The following is a 14,089-nucleotide window of genomic DNA, read 5'->3' as shown; positions in this document are numbered from 1 at the left end:
TGTCCTCCTCCAGTGGAGTCTAAAGGACAGTGATCAAGTCTGTTGACATGTGTGCAGAGAATTGTGACCTGGGAGCACCCCTGAACCCTGATGACCAGGGACTGAGTTCCAGCTTGCTCTTGCAGACATGGCACACCTGAGCAGCTGACATGAATACCAAGACCCCAGTCTCCCTGGAAATCACCCTGATCCTGACAGGACACATTTGTTCACATGGCTGAGGAGACACAGATGGAGGATGAAAGGGGGCAAACAGGGCTAACAGGCAGGGGTTCACCAGAGCATCCAGGTCATCTGCCAAGATCTGGTGACACACCAGGGACTTTAGAGCACACAGTGTGTGACATCCCTCACCTGCTCATTGTACTTTGATCATGGGGACTCATTTATCCCTGAAGCTGGAAAATGAGAACTGAGTTGTGTTGCTGGGGTGTTCGTGTGTCCACTTGGCTCCTGCAGCCACTCAGACCCAACCAAGTAAACACACAGAGACTTATGTTACTTATAAACTGTATGGCCATGGCAGGCTTCTTGCTATCTGTTCTGATATCTTAGCCCATTTCTATAAATCTATACATTGCCACATGGCTCATGGCTTACCAGTATCTTACATCATGCTCCTCCTTGTGGCAGCTGGCAGCATCTCTCTACCTCAGCCCTCCTGTTCCCATTATTCTCCTCTCTCTTCATCCCGCATATCCCTCCTGTTTGGCTACTGGCCAATCAGCATTTTATTTATCAATCAGTCATAGCAACATATATTCACAGCATACAGGACATCCCACACCTAAGTTGGTCCATGCTATCCTGCACATCTGTACCCAGTCAGCACCATTGCTACTCTTTCATGGTATCATACATGACACACAGAAAAGAGGAGGAGACTTGAAGAGAGGCAGAATGTGGGACAACTGACATCCAGTTAACCATCAGACTCCACAAGTTACCCTGGGAGGGTCCTGGGGTAAACCAGGAAGAAGCTACCAGACTGAGCCAGTGACCAAACACAGTTGTCTCTGTTCCCACTCCTGGCCATGACCAATGTTGGTGTCCTGACTCCCATTCAGGGCAAGTTTGAGCAAGAGAAAGACCCTTGTCTGTGCCCCAACCTAGGGTGCCATAATATCCTAACAGGATTGGGCAGGACCAAGAGCTATGGACAGGAACACTTAGCAGATTGGGGGCTTCTGGCCAACAAGAAGTGTGGAGTCCCCCACAGGACCCGGTGACATAGACATGGGAAAGGATGGGGCAACAGGGAGAGCGGGGAGAAGAAGACCCAGGGCCTGGTCCTTGCTGAGGTGCTGCATGCTGTGGACTCCATCTTCTCTCACTCAGCTCCTGCCTCCCTCTGCCACACTGGAGGGGGCAGCAGAGAGCGCCCGCCTGGATTCCACTGAGATTCTGAGCCTTTGATCTTCAGAGGTCTGGATCCCCAACATGGACAGGGACTGCACCTTCACTGACCCTAGTGAGTGAAGAGCTGACATGTGCAGTGTGCCCAGCAGTGCCCAGGACACAGGTGACATTTGTTGCAAGGCTCAGGAGTCACCTTCACATTCTCCTCATGGCTGCCCATCCTAACCACAGCCTCTGCTATGAGGAGGACACTGCCTCCATAACTCTATGTGGAAGATGTTGGGGGAAGATTGGCCCACCAAGAAGGAAAGTGTAAATAAAGGAAAGAGATCACCATGTGATAGATTTCTGGCGCACTTTAGTGACCTCCTCAGGTGTTTCAGACCATTTCTCAGCTCTCTCAGATTGGTCTGAGAAATCTCTTAATTGTGTGTCTTGCTTTCCTGATCAAGTTGGGTCCAGCTATCTTCCCCACAGCCCCCCGTCAGTCAAAGCATCCAGGTAACACCCCATATGTCCCACATGACCCCACATGAGTTCCAGTTGTCTCCCCCATTGGCCCCACTCACTTAGAGGGGCTTTTCCTGCCTTCCTTCATTGACCCCAAATAATCGACTAGGGCTCTCACTGCCTTTCCTATCTGGCCCCCACTACCACACAGGGTCTCCAGCTGCCTTCCCACACTGCCCCTCACTCATCCCGTGGGGCTGCAGCCTCCTTCCCCTAACTGCAGGAGACACCCTCGACTGCTCACACACCCACAGAAGCCACTGACTGATGATACTCACGGTCAGGCCATCCTCTCTGGCTAACACAAAGTTTGACAAAGCTTTGGTGAAGCTTTTTTTTTTTTTTTTTTTTTTTTTTACTGCCTCCGAGGCATTGTCCTCAGTCCCTCAAAGCTGCACATGGGTGGCAAACCTGATCATTTTTCTACAGGTAATGATTATGCACCTTGAAGCAGGTGTTCCATTGGACATCTGCCCAGAGCTCAGCCCAGCAGAACCTCGATGTTCAGCTCTTGGGATGGACTGACAGTTTCTGACCCCTCACTGCACTTGACTAAACAAAATACAGAAAATTGTGGCTAAGGACAAAAAGCCACATAGACCATCCCTTATAAGGTGGCAAGTTCCAATCTGTGGGACTTCCGGATCCCAGGAGGCTGCTGTGAGTGTTGGACATTGTTTTCCCAGAAGCCTGGGCAGTAGTGGGGCCGCCATGGAGCTCCTGACTGGGTGTGGCCTGGGGTCTGTGGCCATTTTCACAGTCCTCTTCATATTACTGGTGGATCTGATGCACCGGCGCCCGCGCTGGACTTCTCGCTACCCACCAGGCCCTGTGCCCTTGCCTGTGCTGGGCAACCTGCTGCAGGTGGACTTCAAGGATTTGCCACACAGGTTCTACAAGGGGAGAGAGACCATGGTGCATGGTTACCGAGGTTACAGTGTCTGTGGCACCACATTCTTCAGATATAGCCAGGGATTAGACAGGAGCTGGGCCCCAGCATGGAACAGGCTAAACAGCTCCTTGGTTGAAGAAACTGACAGGCCTGGGGACACTGTCCTTTCTAGGCCAAAAGGTATTTTGGAAAGTGAGGCAAAATCCAGGAGGTAATGAGGGTGTGACAGCAGGGTACAGATCCAGTTAGGCAGGACAGCAATCATGAAGGCCCAAGTCCTTAGGATCCTGTCACAGAGGAGGGCTGAGTGAAGGGCATGATCTCAGGTCTAGTGCAGCGTGTCTGACAGAGACCGAGTGGAGGGAGAGAGGGGCTGGGGCTGCTTGAATCTCTTGCTGCTGTGTGGTCTCTGGCCTCACTGCCCATCTCAAGGAAGCAGTTTCTTCATGTGTCCTGAGATGCTGAGGGGCCCCAGGACAGTGTCCAGGCTCTGGGAAGATCACAGCAGTGGTCATATCTACCATGAGTCCTTTACTGAACTTAAAGGATGGGATGCCACGGCCACAGGGCGCCAGGTCTGAGACAGGGCATGGGGCTCAGTGAAAGAGCTTTTGCCCAGCAAATATGAAGACTAAGGATCAAAATAAGCAAACACACACACAAGCATTTGCACACACACTCATTGTACACTCATACAATGACACACACACACACACACACACACACACACACACACACACGGATAAGTACCAATACTTATCCATTAAGCTGGTTCGAGGATCTGTGGGCACCTCACTTCCTAAGTGCTCTGTCCCTCTCTTTCATCTTCGACAACGCTATGGTGACATGTTCAGCCTGCTGATGGCCTGGAAGCCCATGGTTGTGATCAATGGACTGAAGGCGGTTTCGGAAGTGCTAGTGAATTGTGAAAAAAACACCTCTGACTGCCCTCCAATACCTGTCTTAAAAACCTGGGTGTTAATCTCATGCAGACACTAAGAGACCACGGATGCCAACCAGACTATTATACCCAGCAAAACTCTCAATCACCATAGGCGGAGTAAACAAAATATTCCAGGATAAAACCAGATTTAATCAATACCTGTCCACAAACCCAGCCCTACAGAAAGCACTAGAAGGGAAAATCCAACCCAAAGAAGCTAAACACATCCATGAAAAATCAAGCAATAGATAATCCCACACCAACATACACCAAAGAAGGACAACACAACACAACCACAAAAAATAACAGGAATTAACAATCACTGGTCATTAATATCCATCAATATCAATGGTCTCAACTCACCTATAAAAAGACACAGGCTAACAGAATGGATAAGAAAACAGGACCCATCCATATGCTGCATACAAGAAACACACCTTAACTTCAAAGACAGACACTACCTCCGAGTAAAGGGCTGGGAAAAGGCTTTCCAAGTAAATGGACCTAAGAAACAAGCTGATGTAGCTATCCTAATATCTAATAAAATAGACTTCAAACTAAAATCAGTCAAAAGAGATCAGGATGGACATTACATATTTATCACGGGAAAAACCACCAAGATGAAGTCTCCATTCTAAACATTTATGCTCCAAATACAAAAGCACCCACATTCATAAAAGAAACACTACTAAAGTTTAAAATGCACATCAAACCCCACACGTTAGTAGTGGGAGATTTTAACACACCACTCTCACCAAAAGATAGATCTACCAAACTGAAACTTAACAAAGAAATAAAGGACCTAACAGATGTTATGACTCAAAGGGACCTAATAGATATCTACAGAATATTCCATCCTAACACAAAAGAATATACCTTCTTCTCAGCACCCCATGGAACCTTCTCAAAAATTGACCACATTCTTGGACACAAAACAAATCTCAACAGATACAAAAAAAATTGGAATAACTTCCTGTATCTTATCAGTCCACCATGCCTTAAAGTTAGACCTCAACAACAACAAAAATTATAGAAAACCCACAAACTCATGGAAACTGAATAATGCCCACCTGAAACAACAATGGGTCAAGGAAGAAATAAAGAAATAAAGATTTCCTAGAATTCAATGAAAATGAAAGTACAACATACCCAAACTTATGGGACACTATGAAAGCAGTGCTAAGAGGAAAATTCATAGCTCTAAATGCACACATAATGAAGATGGAGCAATCCCATACCAATGAATTAACAGGACAATTGAAAGCTCTAGAACAAAAAGAAACAAACTCACCCAGGAGAAATAGACGCCAGGAAATAATCAAATTGAGGGCTGAAATCAACGAAATAGAAAACAAGAGAACAATACAAAAAATCAATGAAACAAAGAATTGGTTCTTTGAAAAAATCAACAAGATAGACAAACCCCTAGCCAAATTAACCAAAAGGCAAAGAGAGAGCACCCAAATTCACAAAATCAGAAATGAAAAGGGAGACATAACAACAGACAACGAGGAAATCCAGAGAATCATCAGATCATACTTCAAAAACCTGTACTCCACAGAAATGGAAAACCAGGAAGAAATGGACAATTTTCTGGATAAATACCACATACCAAAATTAAATCAAGACCAGATAAACCATTTAAATAGACCAATAACCCCTAAAGAAATAGAAACAGTCATCAAAAGTCTCCCAACCAAAAAAAGCCCAGGACCAGATGGTTTCAGTGCAGAATTCTACCAGACTTTCAAAGAAGAACTAATACCAATACTCTTCAAAGTGTTCCACACAATAGAAACAGAAGGAACACTACCAAACTCTTTTTATGAGGCTACAATTACCCTGACACCCAAACCACACAAAGATGCAACAAAGAAAGAGAACTACAGACCAATCTCCCTCATGAACATTGATGCAAAAATACTCAACAAAATATTGGCAAACCGAATCCAAGAATACATCAAAACAATCATCCATCACGACCAAGTAGGATTCATCCCAGGGATGCAAGGATGGTTCAACATACGAAAATCAGTCAATGTAATACACCATATAAACAAACTGAAAGAAAAAAACCACATGATCATCTCCTTAGATGCTGAAAAAGCCTTTGACAATACCCAACACCCCTTCATGATAAAGGTCTTAGAAAGATCAGGAGGAATACAAGGAACATTTCTAAACATAATAAAAGCAATTTATAGTAAGCCAACAGCAAACATCAAATTAAATGGAGAGAAACTCAAAGCAATACCACTAAATTTAGGAACAAGACAAGGATGTACACTCTCCCCATATTTATTCAATATAGTACTAGAAGTTCTAGCTAGAGCAATAAGACAGCAAAAGGAGATCAAAGGGATACAAATTGGAAAAGAAGAAGTCAAACTTTCACTATTTGTAGATGATATGATAGTATACATAAGTGACCCCAAAAACTCTACCAGGGAACTCCTACAGCTGATAAACTCCTTCAGTAAAGTGGCAGGATACAAGATCAACTCAAAAAAATCAGTAGCCCTCCTATACACAAATAATAAAAGGGCTGAGAAAGAAGTCAGAGAAACATCACCCTTTACAATAGCCACAAATAATATAAAATACCTTGGGATAACACTAACTAAACAAGTGAAGGACCTTTTTGACAAGAACTTTAAATAAATCTCTAAAGAAAGAAATTGAAGAAGATATCAGAAAATGGAAGGATCTCCCATGCTTATGGATAGGTAGGATTAACATAGTAAAAATGACAATCTTACCAAAAGCAATCTACAGATTCAATGTGATCCCCATCAAAATCCCAACACAATTCTTCACAGACTTGGAAAGAAAAATACTCAACTTTATATGGAAAAACAAAAGACCCAGGATAGCTAAAAGAATCCTATACAATAAAGCAACCTTTGGAGGCATCACCATTCCTGACCTCAAACTCTACTATAGAGCTATAGTAATAAAAACAGCTTGGTACTGGTATAAAAACCGACATATGGACCAATGGAATCCAATTGAAGACCCTGACATTATTCCATGCACATATGAACACCTGGTTTTTGACAAAGGAGCCCAAACTATACAATGGAGAAAAGAAAGTATCTTCAACAAATGGTGCTGGCATAACTGGATGTCAATATGTAAAAGATTACAAATAGATCCATATCTGTCACCATGCACAAAACTCAAGTCCAAGTGGATCAAAGACCTGAACATAAATCCAGTTACACTAAACTTAATAGAAAAGAAAATAGGAAGCACTCTTGAACGCATTGGCACTGGAGACCATTTCCTAAATAAAACACCAACAGTACAGACCCTGAGCACAACAATTAATAAATGGGACCTCTCAAAACTGAGAAGCTTTTGCAGGGCAAAAGACACAGTCAATAAGACAAAAAGACAGCCAACAGAATGGGAAAAGATCTTCACCAACCCCACATCTGACAGAGGATTGATCTCCACAGTATATAAAGAACTCAAGAAATTAGACATCAAAATACTGAACAGTCCAATTAAAAAATGGGCTAAAGAGCTAAACAGAGAATTCACAAAACAAGAATCACAAATGGCTGAAAGACATTTAAAGAAATGCTCAACATCCTTAATCATCAGAGAAATGCAAATAGAAATGACTCTGAGATACCACCTTACACCTGTTAGAATGGCTACGATCTAAAACACCAATGACAACCAATGTTGGAGAGGATGTGGAGCAAAGGGAACACTCCTCCACTATTGGTGGGAATGTAAACTTGTACAACCACTGTGGAAATCAGTATGACGGTTTCTCAGAAAATTAGGAATAGAACTACCTCAAGACCCAGCCATCCCACTCTTGGGCATATACCCAAGGAATGCTGATTCATACCATAAAGATACATGCACAGCTATGTTCATAGCAGCACTATTTGTAATAGCCAGAACCTGGAAACAACCTAGATGCCCATCAACGGAAGAATGGATGAAAAAAATGTGGTACATATACACAATGGAGTATTACTCAGCAGAGAAAAACAATGAAAGCATGAAATTTGCAGGCAAATGGATGGACCTAGAAAAAATCATCCTGAGTGAGGTAACCCAAACCCAGAAAGACAGTCATGGTATGTACTCACTCATAAGTGGATTCTAGATATAAAATAAAGAACAATCAGACCACAACCCATAGAACCATGGAGGCTATATATATAGCATGGAGGTCCCTAGGATGACTGTGGCTTATAATAAATTTCAGTTTTACTCAATTATTGAAAAAAATAGCCAAAGGAATAGAAACACATGCACTATGAAACAAAGGCTGAGGGGCCCCCAGCTGGATCAGGCCCTCTGAATAGGTGAGACAGTTGATTGGCTTGATCAGTTTGGGAGGCAACTAGGCAGTGGGACCAAGTCCTGTGCTCATTGCATGAGTTGGCTGTTTGAAACCTGGAGCTTATGCAGGGATGCCTGGCTCAGTCTGGGAAGAGGGGACTGGACCTGCCTGGACTGAGTCTACCAGGTTGATTGCAGTCCTCGGGGGAGGACTTGTCCTGGAGGTGGTGGGAATGGGGGGTAGCCTGGGGGTAAGGGGAGGGTGTGTGAGGGGGGAGAATATGGGAACCCATAGCGGATATGTAGAACTGAATGGTATTGTAAAATTATATATATATATATATATATATATATATATATATATATATATATATATATATATCTGGGTGTTGGTCTCAAAGTGGAAGGAAAAAAGCTGTATGGGGGCAGGAAAGGGTCCAGAGCCAGACCTGGGGGACAGTGAGCAGAGGAAGACAGGGTAGGATACAGGTGGTAGGGCAGTTAAGCTGTTCAATGAGGCCACTGAGATCCAGGCTGAGGAGCCTGTAAGCAGCACTCCTCCATGGTCCCTGCCTTAGTTCTGCCTCCTGATTCCTGCCCTGACTTTCTACCTTCCACTCGGTCTTCTACAACCTCTATGGTCTCAGTCTGGCCAAACTCTATTTCTCTTGTATCTTTTCCAACACTAACCACAAACATTTTCTTTTCTGTGAAGTGGGCAGCAGGTTCTTCAGAATCCTCTGCAGAAGCAGCTGTCACTGGTTTTACTACATGTCCTTCAGCCTGGTGTGGTCCAGCACAGTTCCCGACATTCCTGTCAGCCTGGTGTGCTCCAGCACATATCTAGACATTCCTGTCAGCCTGGTGGGTCCAGCACAGTTCCCAAAGGTTCTGTCAGCCTGATTGGGTCCAGCACATATTCAGACATTTCTGGCAGACTTGTGTGGTGCAACAATCCATGAATCCTCTCTTCTACAAAACAGGAAGCCACAATATCAAAACCCCTGGAAAGCTTTGTTTGGGGGTCTCTCAGTGCTTCACCCTAGGTGTACACAATGTCTCAAAATGTTCTCCTCAACTATCATGAGCAGTTTTAAAGCAATGCACAGCTGCCTCAGAGGTTGTGGATGTTGGGATCATGGCGCTCCATTCTAAGGTCTGATCTTGTCTCTTTAGAGTCAGGGTCCTGCTGGGACCTGACTGATACACTTCTGCTGTAGTTTGATTCCCTTGCCATTCAGTTTTGTCTTTTGACTGTCTTCTCATTTTCTTTATCATTTAAATAAAAATATTTAAATTCTAGATAAATTTCTCTTTTCTTCCTTCCTTTTTTTATTTCTTTTTCTGTTTTTTATGGTGGTGTTGTTGTTTGTCTGGGATTTTTGTTTTGTTTTACTTTCTTTTGTAACAGTCCTAGTTTCCTGGAATTTGCTTTGTAAACCAGGATGGCCTTGAACTCACAGATCTACCTGCCTCTGCCTCTCTAATGCTGGGACTAAAGGCCTGTGACACCACACTGGGCTGCATTTCTTCACATACCAAGCGTGAAGCATCTCAAGTGTTAGTTCTGTGGTTTGGGATCCCATAGGGAACACCATTGGCAACACTCGCGCTGTGGCCTCTACCATGAGCTTCACCAACCATAAAGAGTCTCTTGGCTTTCCTTTGCCCAAACTAAGTGTTCCTGAGACAGAACCCTCAGAGACACAGTCACCCCAGGGAGTCACAACAAGCTTCCCAAGGCTACTGGGTTTGCACTTCCCACCAAGCCTAGGGAAAGCAAGCAGGGTCCCAGGAATGACCTTAGACAAACTGTGGTCTCACTCCAATGAACCCAGACAGTTGAAGCCAGCAAAGGGAAATGACACACAGAACAGAGTCCAGGAGAGACATGCCCAGGTCCTTCCTATTTGTCCTCATCCAGTGGAGTCCAAAGGACAGTGATCAAGTATCTGTTGACATGTGTACAGAGAATTGTGAACTGGGAGCACCCCTGAACGCTGGTGACCAGGGACTGAGTTCCAGCTTGCTCTTGTAGACATGGCTCAGCTGTGCAGCTGACATGAATATCAAGACCCCAGTCACCAAGAAGTCACACTCATCATGACAGGCCACTATTGTTCACATGGCTATGTGGCATGGACGGAGGAGAAAGATTCAAACAGTGTAAGCAGGCAGACAGTTACCAGAGCATCCAGGTCATCTCCCAGGAGCAGCTGACAGACCAGGTTATTTACATCACACAGTGTGTGACATCCTTCACCTTCTTGGTGCACTTAGATCACAGAGACTCATTTAGCCTGAATCAGGAAACTCAGACCTAGTCAGCACCATTGCTGCTCTTTCCTGATGTCATACATGACACACAGAAGAGAGGTAGAGAAATGAACAGAGGCAGAATGTGAAACAGCTAATGTCCAGGTTTGATAATCAGGCCACAAAAGTTACCCTGGGAGGGTCCTGAGGCAAACAAGAGGAAGCCACCACCTGAGCCAATCAGTGACCAGAGCACAGTTGTCTCTGTCCCCACTCCTGACTGTGACCCATGCTGCTGTCCTGACTCCCATTCAGGGCTCCATTCAGACCGACATCAAGTTAGATCAAAGAACCTTCTCTGTGCCCCAATCTAGGGTGACATATTTTCCTAAGTGGGTTGGGCAGGGAAAGAGCTATGGAAAAGAACAGGAAGCTGACTTGGCAGCTTCAGGCCAGCAACAAGCATGGAGTACCCCAGAGTCCCCAGTAACATACACATGGGCAGGGAAGGGTGCGGCAGGGGCAGCAGAGAGGAGGTGACAGACCCAGTGTCTGGTCCTTGCTGAGGTGCTGCATGCTGTGAACTCCATCTTCTCTCACTCAGCTCCTGCCTCCCTCTGCCACACTGGAGGGGGCAGCAGAGAGTGCCCACCTGGATTCCACTGGGATTTCTGAGCCTTTGGTCTTCAGATGTCTGGATCCCCAACAAGGACAGGGACTGCAGCTTTGCTAACCCTAGTGAGTGATGAGCTGACCTGTGCAGTGTGCCCAGCAGTGCCCAGGACACAGGTGACATTTGTTGGAAGGCTCAGGAGTAACCTTCACATTCTCCTCATGGCTGCCCATCCTAACCACAGCCTCTGTTATGAGGAGGAAACGGCCTCCATTTCTCCATATGGAAGACTGTTGGGGGAGAGATTGACCCACCAAGAAAGAAAGTGTGAATAATGGAAAGAAACCACCGTGGGACAAGTTCCTGGCCCAACCTAGTAGCCTCCTCAGGCTTTTCAGACCATTTCTCAGCTCTCTAAGATCAGATCTGGGAAATCTCCTAATTGTGTGTCTTGCTTTACTGATCAAGTGTGGGACCTCAGGCCTCCACTGAGGATTACATGGGCTCAAATTACCTTCCCACTGGCCCCTACTAAGACAAGGAGATCCAGCTATCTCCCCACTGCACCCCACTTACTTAGAGGGGCTTTTCCTGTCTCCCTGCACTGACCCCCACTAATCCACTGGGGCTCTTGCTGCCTTTCCTTTCTGCCCCCCACTACCACACAGGGACTCCTGCTGCCTTCCCACACTGCCCCTCACTCACCCCGTGGGGCTGCAGCCTCCTTCCCCTAACTGCAGGAGACACCCTCGACTGCTCACACACCCACAGAAGCCACTGACTGGTACTGACGGTCAGGCCATTCTCTGGCCAACAAAATGTTCCCCGAAGCTTTGGTGAGGTCTTATTCCTTCCCAAGGCAGTGTCCTAAAGCCCCCGAAGCCGCACATGGATGGAATACCTGATCATTTTTCTACAGGTAATGACTATGCACCTCAAACAGGTGTTCCATTGGACATCTGCCCATCATGCTCAGCCCAGCAGAACCGCGATGTTCAGCTCTCAGGATGGACCGAAGGTCTCTGGCCCCTCACTGCTCTTGGCCAAACAAATCACAGAAACTTGTGACAAAGGACAAAAGAGCACCATTGGCAGTCCCTTATAAGGTCGCAGGTTCCAATCTGTGGGACTTCCTGATCCCAGGAGGCTGTGGTGAGTGTTGGACATTGTTTTCCTGGAAGCCTGGGCAGCAGTGGGGCTGCCATGGAGTTGCTGACTGTGCATGCCCTGGGTCTGTTTCCATAGTCAAAGTCATTTTCATATTACTGGTGGATTTCTTGCCCCGGTGCCAGCACTGGACTCTAGATACCCACCTGGCCCTGTGCCCCTGCCCGTGCCGAGCTATCTGCTGCAGGTGGACTTCAGGTACATGCCATACAGCTTCTACAAGGTGAGGGAGTTTGTGGTGGATGGATACGGAGATTACAGTGTCTGTTTCACTACATCCTGGGGATGTAGCCAAGGTTAGGCCGGAGCTGGGATCCCAGGATGGGACAGGCTTAACAGCTCTCTGGTTGCAGACACTGCCAGGTCTGAGGACACTCTACTTTCTAGGGCAAAAGGGTTTGGGGGAATTAGGGGAAATCCAGGAGGTAGGCAGGTTGTGACATCAAGGTTCATATCTGTTTGGAGAGGGCAGCAATCATGAAGACCCCACATCCCTTATGTGCCTGTTCCAGATGAGGTCTTAGTGTGGATCAGGATTATGGGACAAGTTCAGCATGTCTGTCAGGAGATTGAGTGCAGGGAGAGGGGCTGGGGCTGCTTGAATCTCGTGCTGCTGTATGGGCCCTGGCCTCACTGCCCATCTCAAGGAAGCAGTTTCTTCATGTGTCCTGAGATATTGAGGGGTCCCAGGACAGTGTTTAGGCTCTGGCAAGATCACAGCAGGTGTCATATCTACCATGAGTCCTTTGCGGAACTTAAAGGATGGGGATTCCACAGCCACAGTGCACCAGGTCTAAGGCAGGGCACAGAGCTCAGTGGAAGAGCTTTTGCCCAGGAAATGTAAGGGCTAATGATCAAAACAAACAACACACACATTAAAATATGCAAGCAAACACACAAACACACAAGCATATGTACACATACTGATTGTGCACTCACACAATGACACAGACACACACACACACGGACACATGGACACAGTGCCAATACTTACGCATTAAACTAGTTCAAGGATCTGTGGGCACCTCACTTCCTAAGTGCTCTGTCCCTCTCCTTCAGCTTCGACAACGCTATGGTGACGTGTTCAGCCTGCAGATGTCCTGAAAGCCCGTGGTTGTGATCAATGGACTGAAGGCGGTTCGGGAAGTGCTGGTGAACCGTGGAGAGTTCACTGCAGACTGCCCCCCAATACCCGTCTTTCAATACTGGAACGCTGGTCCCAAACCTAAAGGCAAGAGGCTGTGTGGGGCTGAGGGGGGTCCGGAGCCAGACCTGGGGGACAGTGAGCATTGAAAGACAGGATAGAATACAGGTGGTAGGGCAGTTAAACTGTTCAATGAGGCCCTGAGATCCAGGCTGAGGAACCTGTAAGCAGCACTCCTCCATGGTCCCTGCCTTAGTTCTGCCATCCGATTCCTGCCCTGACTTCAATACCTTCCACTCGGTCTTCTACAACCTCTATTGTCTCTGTCTGGCTAAACTCTATTTCTCTTGTATCTTTTCCAACACTACCCACAAACATTTTCTTTTCTGTGAAGTGGGCAGCAGGTTCTACAGAATCCTCTGCAGAATCAGTTCTCTCTGGTTCTCCTACATATCCTTCAGCCTGGTGTGGTCCAGCACAGTTCCTACCTTCCTGTCAGCCTGGTGTGGTCCTGCACTGTTCCCGACATTCCTGTCTGCCTGGTGTGGTCCTGCACTGTTCCCTATATGCCTGTCAGCTTGGTGGGGTCCAGCACAGTCCCCTCCATTTCTGGCAGAATTATGTGGTGCAGCAATCCATGAATCCTCCTCTTCAACACAACAGGAAGTTACAATATCAAAACCCCTTGAATGCTTTGTTTGGGGCTCTCTCAGTGCTTCACCCTAGGTGTACACAATGTCTCTAAAAGTTCTCCTCAACTATCATGAGCAGTTATAAAGCAAAGATCTTTATAAAGCACAGTTGCCTCAGTGGTTGTGGATGTTGGGATCATGGCGCTCCGTTCTTAGACCTGATCTTGTCTCTTTAGAATCAAGTTCCCGCTGGGACCTGACTGAT

Source organism: Peromyscus maniculatus, chromosome 20 (assembly GCF_049852395.1).
Source record: "Peromyscus maniculatus bairdii isolate BWxNUB_F1_BW_parent chromosome 20, HU_Pman_BW_mat_3.1, whole genome shotgun sequence".
NCBI lineage: Eukaryota > Metazoa > Chordata > Mammalia > Rodentia > Cricetidae > Peromyscus > Peromyscus maniculatus.
Note: the sequence above shows the minus strand (reverse complement) of the source record.